Source organism: Triturus cristatus, chromosome 4_2 (assembly GCF_964204655.1).
Source record: "Triturus cristatus chromosome 4_2, aTriCri1.1, whole genome shotgun sequence".
Taxonomy (NCBI): Eukaryota; Metazoa; Chordata; class Amphibia; order Caudata; family Salamandridae; genus Triturus; species Triturus cristatus.
In genome coordinates this window covers 930,105,817-930,118,316 of record NC_140586.1, presented here as the reverse complement: position 1 = coordinate 930,118,316, position 12,500 = coordinate 930,105,817, and the positions used below count along the sequence as shown (strand labels likewise).

At 49.8% G+C, this 12,500-nt stretch overlaps 21 non-coding genes across 21 annotated transcripts; 14 read left to right on the top strand and 7 right to left on the bottom strand.

Moving 5' to 3' along the window:
• The first annotated feature begins 601 nt into the window (after positions 1–601).
• Positions 602–675, top strand: TRNAN-GUU (transfer RNA asparagine (anticodon GUU)). The gene has a single exon. It is a non-coding gene; the product is annotated as a tRNA-Asn (tRNA).
• Positions 676–918: 243 nt separating this feature from the next.
• TRNAW-CCA (transfer RNA tryptophan (anticodon CCA)) lies at positions 919–990 on the top strand. Its single transcript has one exon. It is a non-coding gene; the product is annotated as a tRNA-Trp (tRNA).
• A 71-nt stretch (positions 991–1,061) lies between these two features.
• TRNAG-GCC (transfer RNA glycine (anticodon GCC)) lies at positions 1,062–1,132 on the bottom strand. The gene has a single exon. It is a non-coding gene; the product is annotated as a tRNA-Gly (tRNA).
• A 1,154-nt stretch (positions 1,133–2,286) lies between these two features.
• Positions 2,287–2,360, top strand: TRNAN-GUU (transfer RNA asparagine (anticodon GUU)). Its single transcript has one exon. It is a non-coding gene; the product is annotated as a tRNA-Asn (tRNA).
• Positions 2,361–2,746: 386 nt separating this feature from the next.
• Positions 2,747–2,817, bottom strand: TRNAG-GCC (transfer RNA glycine (anticodon GCC)). The gene has a single exon. It is a non-coding gene; the product is annotated as a tRNA-Gly (tRNA).
• A 1,154-nt stretch (positions 2,818–3,971) lies between these two features.
• Positions 3,972–4,045, top strand: TRNAN-GUU (transfer RNA asparagine (anticodon GUU)). The gene has a single exon. It is a non-coding gene; the product is annotated as a tRNA-Asn (tRNA).
• A 243-nt stretch (positions 4,046–4,288) lies between these two features.
• Positions 4,289–4,360, top strand: TRNAW-CCA (transfer RNA tryptophan (anticodon CCA)). Its single transcript has one exon. It is a non-coding gene; the product is annotated as a tRNA-Trp (tRNA).
• A 71-nt stretch (positions 4,361–4,431) lies between these two features.
• Positions 4,432–4,502, bottom strand: TRNAG-GCC (transfer RNA glycine (anticodon GCC)). Its single transcript has one exon. It is a non-coding gene; the product is annotated as a tRNA-Gly (tRNA).
• A 1,154-nt stretch (positions 4,503–5,656) lies between these two features.
• TRNAN-GUU (transfer RNA asparagine (anticodon GUU)) lies at positions 5,657–5,730 on the top strand. The gene has a single exon. It is a non-coding gene; the product is annotated as a tRNA-Asn (tRNA).
• Positions 5,731–5,973: 243 nt separating this feature from the next.
• Positions 5,974–6,045, top strand: TRNAW-CCA (transfer RNA tryptophan (anticodon CCA)). Its single transcript has one exon. It is a non-coding gene; the product is annotated as a tRNA-Trp (tRNA).
• Positions 6,046–6,116: 71 nt separating this feature from the next.
• Positions 6,117–6,187, bottom strand: TRNAG-GCC (transfer RNA glycine (anticodon GCC)). Its single transcript has one exon. It is a non-coding gene; the product is annotated as a tRNA-Gly (tRNA).
• Positions 6,188–7,353: 1,166 nt separating this feature from the next.
• On the top strand, positions 7,354–7,427 carry TRNAN-GUU (transfer RNA asparagine (anticodon GUU)). Its single transcript has one exon. It is a non-coding gene; the product is annotated as a tRNA-Asn (tRNA).
• Positions 7,428–7,670: 243 nt separating this feature from the next.
• On the top strand, positions 7,671–7,742 carry TRNAW-CCA (transfer RNA tryptophan (anticodon CCA)). Its single transcript has one exon. It is a non-coding gene; the product is annotated as a tRNA-Trp (tRNA).
• Positions 7,743–7,813: 71 nt separating this feature from the next.
• Positions 7,814–7,884, bottom strand: TRNAG-GCC (transfer RNA glycine (anticodon GCC)). Its single transcript has one exon. It is a non-coding gene; the product is annotated as a tRNA-Gly (tRNA).
• A 1,154-nt stretch (positions 7,885–9,038) lies between these two features.
• TRNAN-GUU (transfer RNA asparagine (anticodon GUU)) lies at positions 9,039–9,112 on the top strand. Its single transcript has one exon. It is a non-coding gene; the product is annotated as a tRNA-Asn (tRNA).
• A 243-nt stretch (positions 9,113–9,355) lies between these two features.
• TRNAW-CCA (transfer RNA tryptophan (anticodon CCA)) lies at positions 9,356–9,427 on the top strand. Its single transcript has one exon. It is a non-coding gene; the product is annotated as a tRNA-Trp (tRNA).
• Positions 9,428–9,498: 71 nt separating this feature from the next.
• On the bottom strand, positions 9,499–9,569 carry TRNAG-GCC (transfer RNA glycine (anticodon GCC)). The gene has a single exon. It is a non-coding gene; the product is annotated as a tRNA-Gly (tRNA).
• A 1,154-nt stretch (positions 9,570–10,723) lies between these two features.
• TRNAN-GUU (transfer RNA asparagine (anticodon GUU)) lies at positions 10,724–10,797 on the top strand. Its single transcript has one exon. It is a non-coding gene; the product is annotated as a tRNA-Asn (tRNA).
• A 243-nt stretch (positions 10,798–11,040) lies between these two features.
• Positions 11,041–11,112, top strand: TRNAW-CCA (transfer RNA tryptophan (anticodon CCA)). The gene has a single exon. It is a non-coding gene; the product is annotated as a tRNA-Trp (tRNA).
• A 71-nt stretch (positions 11,113–11,183) lies between these two features.
• On the bottom strand, positions 11,184–11,254 carry TRNAG-GCC (transfer RNA glycine (anticodon GCC)). The gene has a single exon. It is a non-coding gene; the product is annotated as a tRNA-Gly (tRNA).
• A 1,154-nt stretch (positions 11,255–12,408) lies between these two features.
• Positions 12,409–12,482, top strand: TRNAN-GUU (transfer RNA asparagine (anticodon GUU)). Its single transcript has one exon. It is a non-coding gene; the product is annotated as a tRNA-Asn (tRNA).
• The last annotated feature ends 18 nt before the right edge of the window (positions 12,483–12,500 follow it).

Sequence of the window (12,500 nt, the reverse complement as noted above, 5' to 3'; positions counted from 1 at the left end):
TTTCAAGGCCCAGCCATCAATACTAATGTGATGGCTTTCCCTGAGAACCCTCATGTCCCTGTCCTCCCAAGAGCCCGAGCTTTTATGTAAAATAAGGTGTGCACCTTGGGCCTTCCCCTTTGCGCTCTCTGCCCCCTCTCTTTCTCCAAAGCTGAGCTCTGCAGGTAAATGTATCTATCTGAGTGAGGGGCTAGGGAGGGCCTTGCCCAGCAGTCTTACAAAGCAAGAGTTCAGAGAAAGCACCTGCTCTGGGAAGGAGACTCCGCTCACAGAGAAGACAAGTCTAACATGCCACAGTGAAGATTGGATGGGCAAGACACACGCCTGACAGGCTGGTAGAACACCACCAGAGGAGCAGATAGCTACGCTAAGAAGGCCACAGAAAAGTCATACATGTATCTCATACACTGGGACTGGTTGTAATACTGGCCCTAACACCATTAGACAGTAGTCTGCGCATCATAACACCCAACAGTGACAAGACACTAAGCAAATGGCAAATGCTGCGTAGGATAAAGATGCCTTATATAACACAAGCTCAAGGCAGGCGCGCACACATAAAGATATATGTTGAGTCTCAGGAGATGTGCTTTTGTCTCTAGTCTCTTTGGCGCAATCGGTTAGCGCGTTCGGCTGTTAACCGAAAGGTTGGTGGTTCAAGCCCACCCAGGGACGTTTCCTTTTGCATGCATGAAGCACTTTAATAAATCATAGTAATGTGCCTTTGGTCTAGAGCTCCTGCGTGAGACCCTTTCCCTGAACATTTCAATCCTCTGCGTTCTCTCTGCACCTGCACTCAATTTCATCAATAGGATGGAAAACAAAAAGCCAAACCTTGTAATACAACCCTAGGCATATAAGGAGGTGGGCAAAAATGAAAAGGCTCACAACATTTGCTGATGTGACTCCAAATGCAAGGACCTCGTGGCGCAACGGTAGCGCGTCTGACTCCAGATCAGAAGGTTGCGTGTTCAAATCACATCGGGGTCACTGTTTCCCATTTTATGCCCCACTGAGTTCCCATATTTGATTTAGAAAGCAAAGTCAAAAGAACACAGCCTTGCATTGGCCGGGAATCGAACCCGAGCCTCCCGCGCGGCAGGCGAGAATTCTACCACTGAACCACCAATGCTTCACATGTGTAGCTTAGAGACAGAGCTCTGTCCAAGACAGTGATGAGGCGCACGCACTCAAATTGCACACCTATGAACAAAGTGTGTGCAACAGACATTGGAATGCCAACGTTTCACATGATGGCAAGAATCAGATGCAGGAGACTATAAGTATGAATGTTTTTGCATTTGCTGAGGTCACTGGCTTGGGACTAGTGTTGTGGTTATCAGGGCATGATGGCAGGCTGCTCCCGACAGAAGGGGCTCATAGAAGGCAGCCTCCAGATCACCAGCACTATTGTGTTTCAGATCATGTCACTGAACTCTCCTCCTTAAAAATCCTTCCCACTGTCTTTGCCAAATTCCCTGTTCTCCCCGAAATGCTGGGGTGAAACGGGCAGAGTTCTGCGCCCTGCGTCCCTAACGCGCTCCCAACGCGGCCTACAGCCCTGGTCGGGCACAGCCCTGGTCGGGCTTAGACCACTGGGGCCTCTGGAGAGCAAGACCTCCAGAAGCCTATGGTCAGGCCTATTGCACAGGCATTTTGTGCCTGGCCATTCCGGGATTGTTGTGTTTCAAGGCCCAGCCATCAATACTAATGTGATGGCTTTCCCTGAGAACCCTCATGTCCCTGTCCTCCCAAGAGCCCGAGCTTTTATGTAAAATAAGGTGTGCACCTTGGGCCTTCCCCTTTGCGCTCTCTGCCCCCTCTCTTTCTCCAAAGCTGAGCTCTGCAGGTAAATGTATCTATCTGAGTGAGGGGCTAGGGAGGGCCTTGCCCAGCAGTCTTACAAAGCAAGAGTTCAGAGAAAGCACCTGCTCTGGGAAGGAGACTCCGCTCACAGAGAAGACAAGTCTAACATGCCACAGTGAAGATTGGATGGGCAAGACACACGCCTGACAGGCTGGTAGAACACCACCAGAGGAGCAGATAGCTACGCTAAGAAGGCCACAGAAAAGTCATACATGTATCTCATACACTGGGACTGGTTGTAATACTGGCCCTAACACCATTAGATAGTAGTCTGCGCATCATAACACCCAACAGTGACAAGACACTAAGCAAATGGCAAATGCTGCGTAGGATAAAGACGCCTTATATAACACAAGCTCAAGGCAGGCGCGCACACATAAAGATATATGTTGAGTCTCAGGAGATGTGCTTTTGTCACTAGTCTCTGTGGCGCAATCGGTTAGCGCGTTCGGCTGTTAACCGAAAGGTTGGTGGTTCAAGCCCACCCAGGGACGTTTCCTTTTGCATGCATGAAGCACTTTAATAAATCATAGTAATGTGCCTTTGGTCTAGAGCTCCTGCGTGAGACCCTTTCCCTGAACATTTCAATCCTCTGCGTTCTCTCTGCACCTGCACTCAATTTCATCAATAGGATGGAAAACAAAAAGCCAAACCTTGTAATACAACCCTAGGCATATAAGGAGGTGGGCAAAAATGAAAAGTCTCACAACATTTGCTGATGTGACTCCAAAAGCAAGGACCTCGTGGCGCATCGGTAGCGCGTCTGACTCCAGATCAGAAGGTTGCGTGTTCAAATCACATCGGGGTCACTGTTTCCCATTTTATGCCCCACTGAGTTCCCATATTTGATTTAGAAAGCAAAGTCAAAAGAACACAGCCTTGCATTGGCCGGGAATCGAACCCGGGCCTCCCGCGTGGCAGGCGAGAATTCTACCACTGAACCACCAATGCTTCACATGTGTAGCTTAGAGACAGAGCTCTGTCCAAGACAGTGATGAGGCGCACGCACTCAAATTGCACAACTATGAACAAAGTGTGTGCAACAGACATTGGAATGCCAACGTTTCACATGATGGCAAGAATCAGATGCAGGAGACTATAAGTATGAATGTTTTTGCATTTGCTGAGGTCACTGGCTTGGGACTAGTGTTGTGGTTATCAGGGCATGATGGCAGGCTGCTCCCGACAGAAGTGGCTCATAGAAGGCAGCCTCCAGATCACCAGCACTATTGTGTTTCAGATCATGTCACTGAACTCTCCTCCTTAAAAATCCTTCCCACTGTCTTTGCCAAATTCCCTGTCCTCCCCGAAATGCTGGGGTGAAACGGGCAGAGTTCTGCGCCCTGCGTCCCTAACGCGCTCCCAACGCGGCCTACAGCCCTGGTCGGGCACAGCCCTGGTCGGGCTTAGACCACTGGGGCCTCTGGAGAGCAAGACCTCCAGAAGCCTATGGTCAGGCCTATTGCACAGGCATTTTGTGCCTGGCCATTCCGGGATTGTTGTGTTTCAAGGCCCAGCCATCAATACTAATGTGATGGCTTTCCCTGAGAACCCTCATGTCCCTGTCCTCCCAAGAGCCCGAGCTTTTATGTAAAATAAGGTGTGCACCTTGGGCCTTCCCCTTTGCGCTCTCTGCCCCCTCTCTTTCTCCAAAGCTGAGCTCTGCAGGTAAATGTATCTATCTGAGTGAGGGGCTAGGGAGGGCCTTGCCCAGCAGTCTTACAAAGCAAGAGTTCAGAGAAAGCACCTGCTCTGGGAAGGAGACTCCGCTCACAGAGAAGACAAGTCTAACATGCCACAGTGAAGATTGGATGGGCAAGACACACGCCTGACAGGCTGGTAGAACACCACCAGAGGAGCAGATAGCTACGCTAAGAAGGCCACAGAAAAGTCATACATGTATCTCATACACTGGGACTGGTTGTAATACTGGCCCTAACACCATTAGACAGTAGTCTGCGCATCATAACACCCAACAGTGACAAGACACTAAGCAAATGGCAAATGCTGCGTAGGATAAAGATGCCTTATATAACACAAGCTCAAGGCAGGCGCGCACACATAAAGATATATGTTGAGTCTCAGGAGATGTGCTTTTGTCTCTAGTCTCTTTGGCGCAATCGGTTAGCGCGTTCGGCTGTTAACCGAAAGGTTGGTGGTTCAAGCCCACCCAGGGACGTTTCCTTTTGCATGCATGAAGCACTTTAATAAATCATAGTAATGTGCCTTTGGTCTAGAGCTCCTGCGTGAGACCCTTTCCCTGAACATTTCAATCCTCTGCGTTCTCTCTGCACCTGCACTCAATTTCATCAATAGAATGGAAAACAAAAAGCCAAACCTTGTAATACAACCCTAGGCATATAAGGAGGTGGGCAAAAATGAAAAGGCTCACAACATTTGCTGATGTGACTCCAAAAGCAAGGACCTCGTGGCGCAACGGTAGCGCGTCTGACTCCAGATCAGAAGGTTGCGTGTTCAAATCACGTCGGGGTCACTGTTTCCCATTTTATGCCCCACTGAGTTCCCATATTTGATTTAGAAAGCAAAGTCAAAAGAACACAGCCTTGCATTGGCCGGGAATCGAACCCGGGCCTCCCGCGTGGCAGGCGAGAATTCTCCCACTGAACCACCAATGCTTCACATGTGTAGCTTAGAGACAGAGCTCTGTCCAAGACAGTGATGAGGCGCACGCACTCAAATTGCACACCTATGAACAAAGTGTGTGCAACAGACATTGGAATGCCAACGTTTCACATGATGGCAAGAATCAGATGCAGGAGACTATAAGTATGAATGTTTTTGCATTTGCTGAGGTCACTGGCTTGGGACTAGTGTTGTGCTTATCAGGGCATGATGGCAGGCTGCTCCCGACAGAAGTGGCTCATAGAAGGCAGCCTCCAGATCACCAGCACTATTGTGTTTCAGATCATGTCACTGAACTCTCCTCCTTAAAAATCCTTCCCACTGTCTTTGCCAAATTCCCTGTCCTCCCCGAAATGCTGGGGTGAAACGGGCAGAGTTCTGCGCCCTGCGTCCCTTTATGCGTCCCAACGCGGCCTACAGCCCTGGTCGGGCACAGCCCTGGTCGGGCTTAGACCACTGGGGCCTCTGGAGAGCAAGACCTCCAGAAGTCTATGGTCAGGCCTATTGCACAGGCATTTTGTGCCTGGCCATTCTGGGATTGTTGTGTTTCAAGGCCCAGCCATCAATACTAATGTGATGGCTTTCCCTGAGAACCCTCATGTCCCTGTCCTCCCAAGAGCCCGAGCTTTTATGTAAAATAAGGTGTGCACCTTGGGCCTTCCCCTTTGCGCTCTCTGCCCCCTCTCTTTCTCCAAAGCTGAGCTCTGCAGGTAAATGTATCTATCTGAGTGAGGGGCTAGGGAGGGCCTTGCCCAGCAGTCTTACAAAGCAAGAGTTCAGAGAAAGCACCTGCTCTGGGAAGGAGACTCCGCTCACAGAGAAGACAAGTCTAACATGCCACAGTGAAGATTGGATGGGCAAGACACACGCCTGACAGGCTGGTAGAACACCACCAGAGGAGCAGATAGCTACGCTAAGAAGGCCACAGAAAAGTCATACATGTATCTCATACACTGGGACTGGTTGTAATACTGGCCCTAACACCATTAGACAGTAGTCTGCGCATCATAACACCCAACAGTGACAAGACACTAAGCAAATGGCAAATGCTGCGTAGGATAAAGACGCCTTATATAACACAAGCTCAAGGCAGGCGCGCACACATAAAGATATATGTTGAGTCTCAGGAGATGTGCTTTTGTCTCTAGTCTCTTTGGCGCAATCGGTTAGCGCGTTCGGCTGTTAACCGAAAGGTTGGTGGTTCAAGCCCACCCAGGGACGTTTCCTTTTGCATGCATGAAGCACTTTAATAAATCATAGTAATGTGCCTTTGGTCTAGAGCTCCTGCGTGAGACCCTTTCCCTGAACATTTCAATCCTCTGCGTTCTCTCTGCACCTGCACTCAATTTCATCAATAGGATGGAAAACAAAAAGCTGCACCTTGTAATACAACCCTAGGCATATAAGGAGGTGGGCAAAAATGAAAAGGCTCACAACATTTGCTGATGTGACTCCAAAAGCAAGGACCTCGTGGTGCAACGGTAGCGCGTCTGACTCCAGATCAGAAGGTTGCGTGTTCAAATCACGTCGGGGTCACTGTTTCCCATTTTATGCCCCACTGAGTTCCCATATTTGATTTAGAAAGCAAAGTCAAAAGAACACAGCCTTGCATTGGCCGGGAATCGAACCCAGGCCTCCCGCGTGGCAGGCGAGAATTCTACCACTGAGCCACCAATGCTTCACATGTGTAGCTTAGAGCCAGAGCTCTGTCCAAGACAGTGATGAGGCGCACGCACTCAAATTGCACACCTATGAACAAAGTGTGTGCAACAGACATTGGAATGCCAACGTTTCACATGATGGCAAGAATCAGATGCAGGAGACTATAAGTATGAATGTTTTTGCATTTGCTGAGGTCACTGGCTTGGGACTAGTGTTGTGGTTATCAGGGCATGATGGCAGGCTGCTCCCGACAGAAGTGGCTCATAGAAGGCAGCCTCCAGATCACCAGCACTATTGTGTTTCAGATCATGTCACTGAACTCTCCTCCTTAAAAATCCTTCCCACTGTCTTTGCCAAATTCCCTGTCCTCCCCGAAATGCTGGGGTGAAACGGGCAGAGTTCTGCGCCCTGCGTCCCTTTATGCGTCCCTAACGCGCTCCCAACGCGGCCTACAGCCCTAGTCGGGCACAGCCCTGGTCGGGCTTAGACCACTGGGGCCTCTGGAGAGCAAGACCTCCAGAAGCCTATGGTCAGGCCTATTGCACAGGCATTTTGTGCCTGGCCATTCCGGGATTGTTGTGTTTCAAGGCCCAGCCATCAATACTAATGTGATGGCTTTCCCTGAGAACCCTCATGTCCCTGTTCTCCCAAGAGCCCGAGCTTTTATGTAAAATAAGGTGTGCACCTTGGGCCTTCCCCTTTGCGCTCTCTGCCCCCTCTCTTTCTCCAAAGCTGAGCTCTGCAGGTAAATGTATCTATCTGAGTGAGGGGCTAGGGAGGGCCTTGCCCAGCAGTCTTACAAAGCAAGAGTTCAGAGAAAGCACCTGCTCTGGGAAGGAGACTCCGCTCACAGAGAAGACAAGTCTAACATGCCACAGTGAAGATTGGATGGGCAAGACACACGCCTGACAGGCTGGTAGAACACCACCAGAGGAGCAGATAGCTACGCTAAGAAGGCCACAGAAAAGTCATACATGTATCTCATACACTGGGACTGGTTGTAATACTGGCCCTAACACCATTAGACAGTAGTCTGCGCATCATAACACCCAACAGTGACAAGACACTAAGCAAATGGCAAATGCTGCGTAGGATAAAGATGCCTTATATAACACAAGCTCAAGGCAGGCGCGCACACATAAAGATATATGTTGAGTCTCAGGAGATGTGCTTTTGTCTCTAGTCTCTTTGGCGCAATTGGTTAGCGCGTTCGGCTGTTAACCGAAAGGTTGGTGGTTCAAGCCCACCCAGGGACGTTTCCTTTTGCATGCATGAAGCACTTTAATAAATCATAGTAATGTGCCTTTGGTCTAGAGCTCCTGCGTGAGACCCTTTCCCTGAACATTTCAATCCTCTGCGTTCTCTCTGCACCTGCACTCAATTTCATCAATAGGATGGAAAACAAAAAGCCAAACCTTGTAATACAACCCTAGGCATATAAGGAGGTGGGCAAAAATGAAAAGGCTCACAACATTTGCTGATGTGACTCCAAATGCAAGGACCTCGTGGCGCAACGGTAGCGCGTCTGACTCCAGATCAGAAGGTTGCGTGTTCAAATCACATCGGGGTCACTGTTTCCCATTTTATGCCCCACTGAGTTCCCATATTTGATTTAGAAAGCAAAGTCAAAAGAACACAGCCTTGCATTGGCCGGGAATCGAACCCGAGCCTCCCACGCGGCAGGCGAGAATTCTACCACTGAACCACCAATGCTTCACATGTGTAGCTTAGAGACAGAGCTCTGTCCAAGACAGTGATGAGGCGCACGCACTCAAATTGCACACCTATGAACAAAGTGTGTGCAACAGACATTGGAATGCCAACGTTTCACATGATGGCAAGAATCAGATGCAGGAGACTATAAGTATGAATGTTTTTGCATTTGCTGAGGTCACTGGCTTGGGACTAGTGTTGTGGTTATCAGGGCATGATGGCAGGCTGCTCCCGACAGAAGGGGCTCATAGAAGGCAGCCTCCAGATCACCAGCACTATTGTGTTTCAGATCATGTCACTGAACTCTCCTCCTTAAAAATCCTTCCCACTGTCTTTGCCAAATTCCCTGTTCTCCCCGAAATGCTGGGGTGAAACGGGCAGAGTTCTGCGCCCTGCGTCCCTAACGCGCTCCCAACGCGGCCTACAGCCCTGGTCGGGCACAGCCCTGGTCGGGCTTAGACCACTGGGGCCCCTGGAGAGCAAGACCTCCAGAAGCCTATGGTCAGGCCTATTGCACAGGCATTTTGTGCCTGGCCATTCCGGGATTGTTGTGTTTCAAGGCCCAGCCATCAATACTAATGTGATGGCTTTCCCTGAGAACCCTCATGTCCCTGTCCTCCCAAGAGCCCGAGCTTTTATGTAAAATAAGGTGTGCACCTTGGGCCTTCCCCTTTGCGCTCTCTGCCCCCACTCTTTCTCCAAAGCTGAGCTCTGCAGGTAAATGTATCTATCTGAGTGAGGGGCTAGGGAGGGCCTTGCCCAGCAGTCTTACAAAGCAAGAGTTCAGAGAAAGCACCTGCTCTGGGAAGGAGACTCCGCTCACAGAGAAGACAAGTCTAACATGCCACAGTGAAGATTGGATGGGCAAGACACACGCCTGACAGGCTGGTAGAACACCACCAGAGGAGCAGATAGCTACGCTAAGAAGGCCACAGAAAAGTCATACATGTATCTCATACACTGGGACTGGTTGTAATACTGGCCCTAACACCATTAGATAGTAGTCTGCGCATCATAACACCCAACAGTGACAAGACACTAAGCAAATGGCAAATGCTGCGTAGGATAAAGACGCCTTATATAACACAAGCTCAAGGCAGGCGCGCACACATAAAGATATATGTTGAGTCTCAGGAGATGTGCTTTTGTCACTAGTCTCTGTAACGCAATCGGTTAGCGCGTTCGGCTGTTAACCGAAAGGTTGGTGGTTCAAGCCCACCCAGGGACGTTTCCTTTTGCATGCATGAAGCACTTTAATAAATCATAGTAATGTGCCTTTGGTCTAGATCTCCTGCGTGAGACCCTTTCCCTGAACATTTCAATCCTCTGCGTTCTCTCTGCACCTGCACTCAATTTCATCAATAGGATGGAAAACAAAAAGCCAAACCTTGTAATACAACCCTAGGCATATAAGGAGGTGGGCAAAAATGAAAAGGCTCACAACATTTGCTGATGTGACTCCAAAAGCAAGGACCTCGTGGCGCATCGGTAGCGCGTCTGACTCCAGATCAGAAGGTTGCGTGTTCAAATCACATCGGGGTCACTGTTTCCCATTTTATGCCCCACTGAGTTCCCATATTTGATTTAGAAAGCAAAGTCAAAAGAACACAGCCTTGCATTGGCCGGGAATCGAACCCGGGCCTCCCGCGTGGCAGGCGAGAATTCTACCACTGAACCACCAATGCTTCACATGTGTAGCTTAGAGACAGAGCTCTGTCCAAGACAGTGATGAGGCGCACGCACTCAAATTGCACACCTATGAACAAAGTGTGTGCAACAGACATTGGAATGCCAACGTTTCACATGATGGCAAGAATCAGATGCAGGAGACTATAAGTATGAATGTTTTTGCATTTGCTGAGGTCACTGGCTTGGGACTAGTGTTGTGGTTATCAGGGCATGATGGCAGGCTGCTCCCGACAGAAGTGGCTCATAGAAGGCAGCCTCCAGATCACCAGCACTATTGTGTTTCAGATCATGTCACTGAACTCTCCTCCTTAAAAATCCTTCCCACTGTCTTTGCCAAATTCCCTGTCCTCCCCGAAATGCTGGGGTGAAACGGGCAGAGTTCTGCGCCCTGCGTCCCTAACGCGCTCCCAACGCGGCCTACAGCCCTGGTCGGGCACAGCCCTGGTCGGGCTTAGACCACTGGGGCCTCTGGAGAGCAAGACCTCCAGAAGCCTATGGTCAGGCCTATTGCACAGGCATTTTGTGCCTGGCCATTCCGGGATTGTTGTGTTTCAAGGCCCAGCCATCAATACTATTGTGATGGCTTTCCCTGAGAACCCTCATGTCCCTGTCCTCCCAAGAGCCCGAGCTTTTATGTAAAATAAGGTGTGCACCTTGGGCCTTCCCCTTTGCGCTCTCTGCCCCCTCTCTTTCTCCAAAGCTGAGCTCTGCAGGTAAATGTATCTATCTGAGTGAGGGGCTAGGGAGGGCCTTGCCCAGCAGTCTTACAAAGCAAGAGTTCAGAGAAAGCACCTGCTCTGGGAAGGAGACTCCGCTCACAGAGAAGACAAGTCTAACATGCCACAGTGAAGATTGGATGGGCAAGACACACGCCTGACAGGCTGGTAGAACACCACCAGAGGAGCAGATAGCTACGCTAAGAAGGCCACAGAAAAGTCATACATGTATCTCATACACTGGGACTGGTTGTAATACTGGCCCTAACACCATTAGACAGTAGTCTGCGCATCATAACACCCAACAGTGACAAGACACTAAGCAAATGGCAAATGCTGCGTAGGATAAAGATGCCTTATATAACACAAGCTCAAGGCAGGCGCGCACACATAAAGATATATGTTGAGTCTCAGGAGATGTGCTTTTGTCTCTAGTCTCTTTGGCGCAATCGGTTAGCGCGTTCGGCTGTTAACCGAAAGGTTGGTGGTTCAAGCCCACCCAGGGACGTTTCCTTTTGCATGCATGAAGCACTTTAATAAATCATAGTAATGTGCCTTTGGTCTAGAGCTCCTGCGTGAGACCCTTTCCCTGAACATTTCAATCCTCTGCGTTCTCTCTGCACCTGCACTCAATTTCATCAATAGGATGGAAAACAAAAAGCCAAACCTTGTAATACAACCCTAGGCATATAAGGAGGTGGGCAAAAATGAAAAGGCTCACAACATTTGCTGATGTGACTCCAAACGCAAGGACCTCGTGGCGCAACGGTAGCGCGTCTGACTCCAGATCAGAAGGTTGCGTGTTCAAATCACGTCGGGGTCACTGTTTCCCATTTTATGCCCCACTGAGTTCCCATATTTGATTTAGAAAGCAAAGTCAAAAGAACACAGCCTTGCATTGGCCGGGAATCGAACCCAGGCCTCCCGCGTGGCAGGCGAGAATTCTACCACTGAGCCACCAATGCTTCACATGTGTAGCTTAGAGCCAGAGCTCTGTCCAAGACAGTGATGAGGCGCACGCACTCAAATTGCACACCTATGAACAAAGTGTGTGCAACAGACATTGGAATGCCAACGTTTCACATGATGGCAAGAATCAGATGCAGGAGACTATAAGTATGAATGTTTTTGCATTTGCTGAGGTCACTGGCTTGGGACTAGTGTTGTGGTTATCAGGGCATGATGGCAGGCTGCTCCCGACAGAAGTGGCTCATAGAAGGCAGCCTCCAGATCACCAGCACTATTGTGTTTCAGATCATGTCACTGAACTCTCCTCCTTAAAAATCCTTCCCACTGTCTTTGCCAAATTCCCTGTCCTCCCCGAAATGCTGGGGTGAAACGGGCAGAGTTCTGCGCCCTGCGTCCCTAACGCGCTCCCAACGCGGCCTACAGCCCTGGTCGGGCACAGCCCTGGTCGGGCTTAGACCACTGGGGCCTCTGGAGAGCAAGACCTCCAGAAGCCTATGGTCAGGCCTATTGCACAGGCATTTTGTGCCTGGCCATTCCGGGATTGTTGTGTTTCAAGGCCCAGCCATCAATACTAATGTGATGGCTTTCCCTGAGAACCCTCATGTCCCTGTCCTCCCAAGAGCCCGAGCTTTTATGTAAAATAAGGTGTGCACCTTGGGCCTTCCCCTTTGCGCTCTCTGCCCCCTCTCTTTCTCCAAAGCTGAGCTCTGCAGGTAAATGTATCTATCTGAGTGAGGGGCTAGGGAGGGCCTTGCCCAGCAGTCTTACAAAGCAAGAGTTCAGAGAAAGCACCTGCTCTGGGAAGGAGACTCCGCTCACAGAGAAGACAAGTCTAACATGCCACAGTGAAGATTGGATGGGCAAGACACACGCCTGACAGGCTGGTAGAACACCACCAGAGGAGCAGATAGCTACGCTAAGAAGGCCACAGAAAAGTCATACATGTATCTCATACACTGGGACTGGTTGTAATACTGGCCCTAACACCATTAGACAGTAGTCTGCGCATCATAACACCCAACAGTGACAAGACACTAAGCAAATGGCAAATGCTGCGTAGGATAAAGATGCCTTATATAACACAAGCTCAAGGCAGGCGCGCACACATAAAGATATATGTTGAGTCTCAGGAGATGTGCTTTTGTCTCTAGTCTCTTTGGCGCAATCGGTTAGCGCGTTCGGCTGTTAACCGAAAGGTTGGTGGTTCAAGCCCACCCAGGGACGTTTCCTTTTGCATGCATG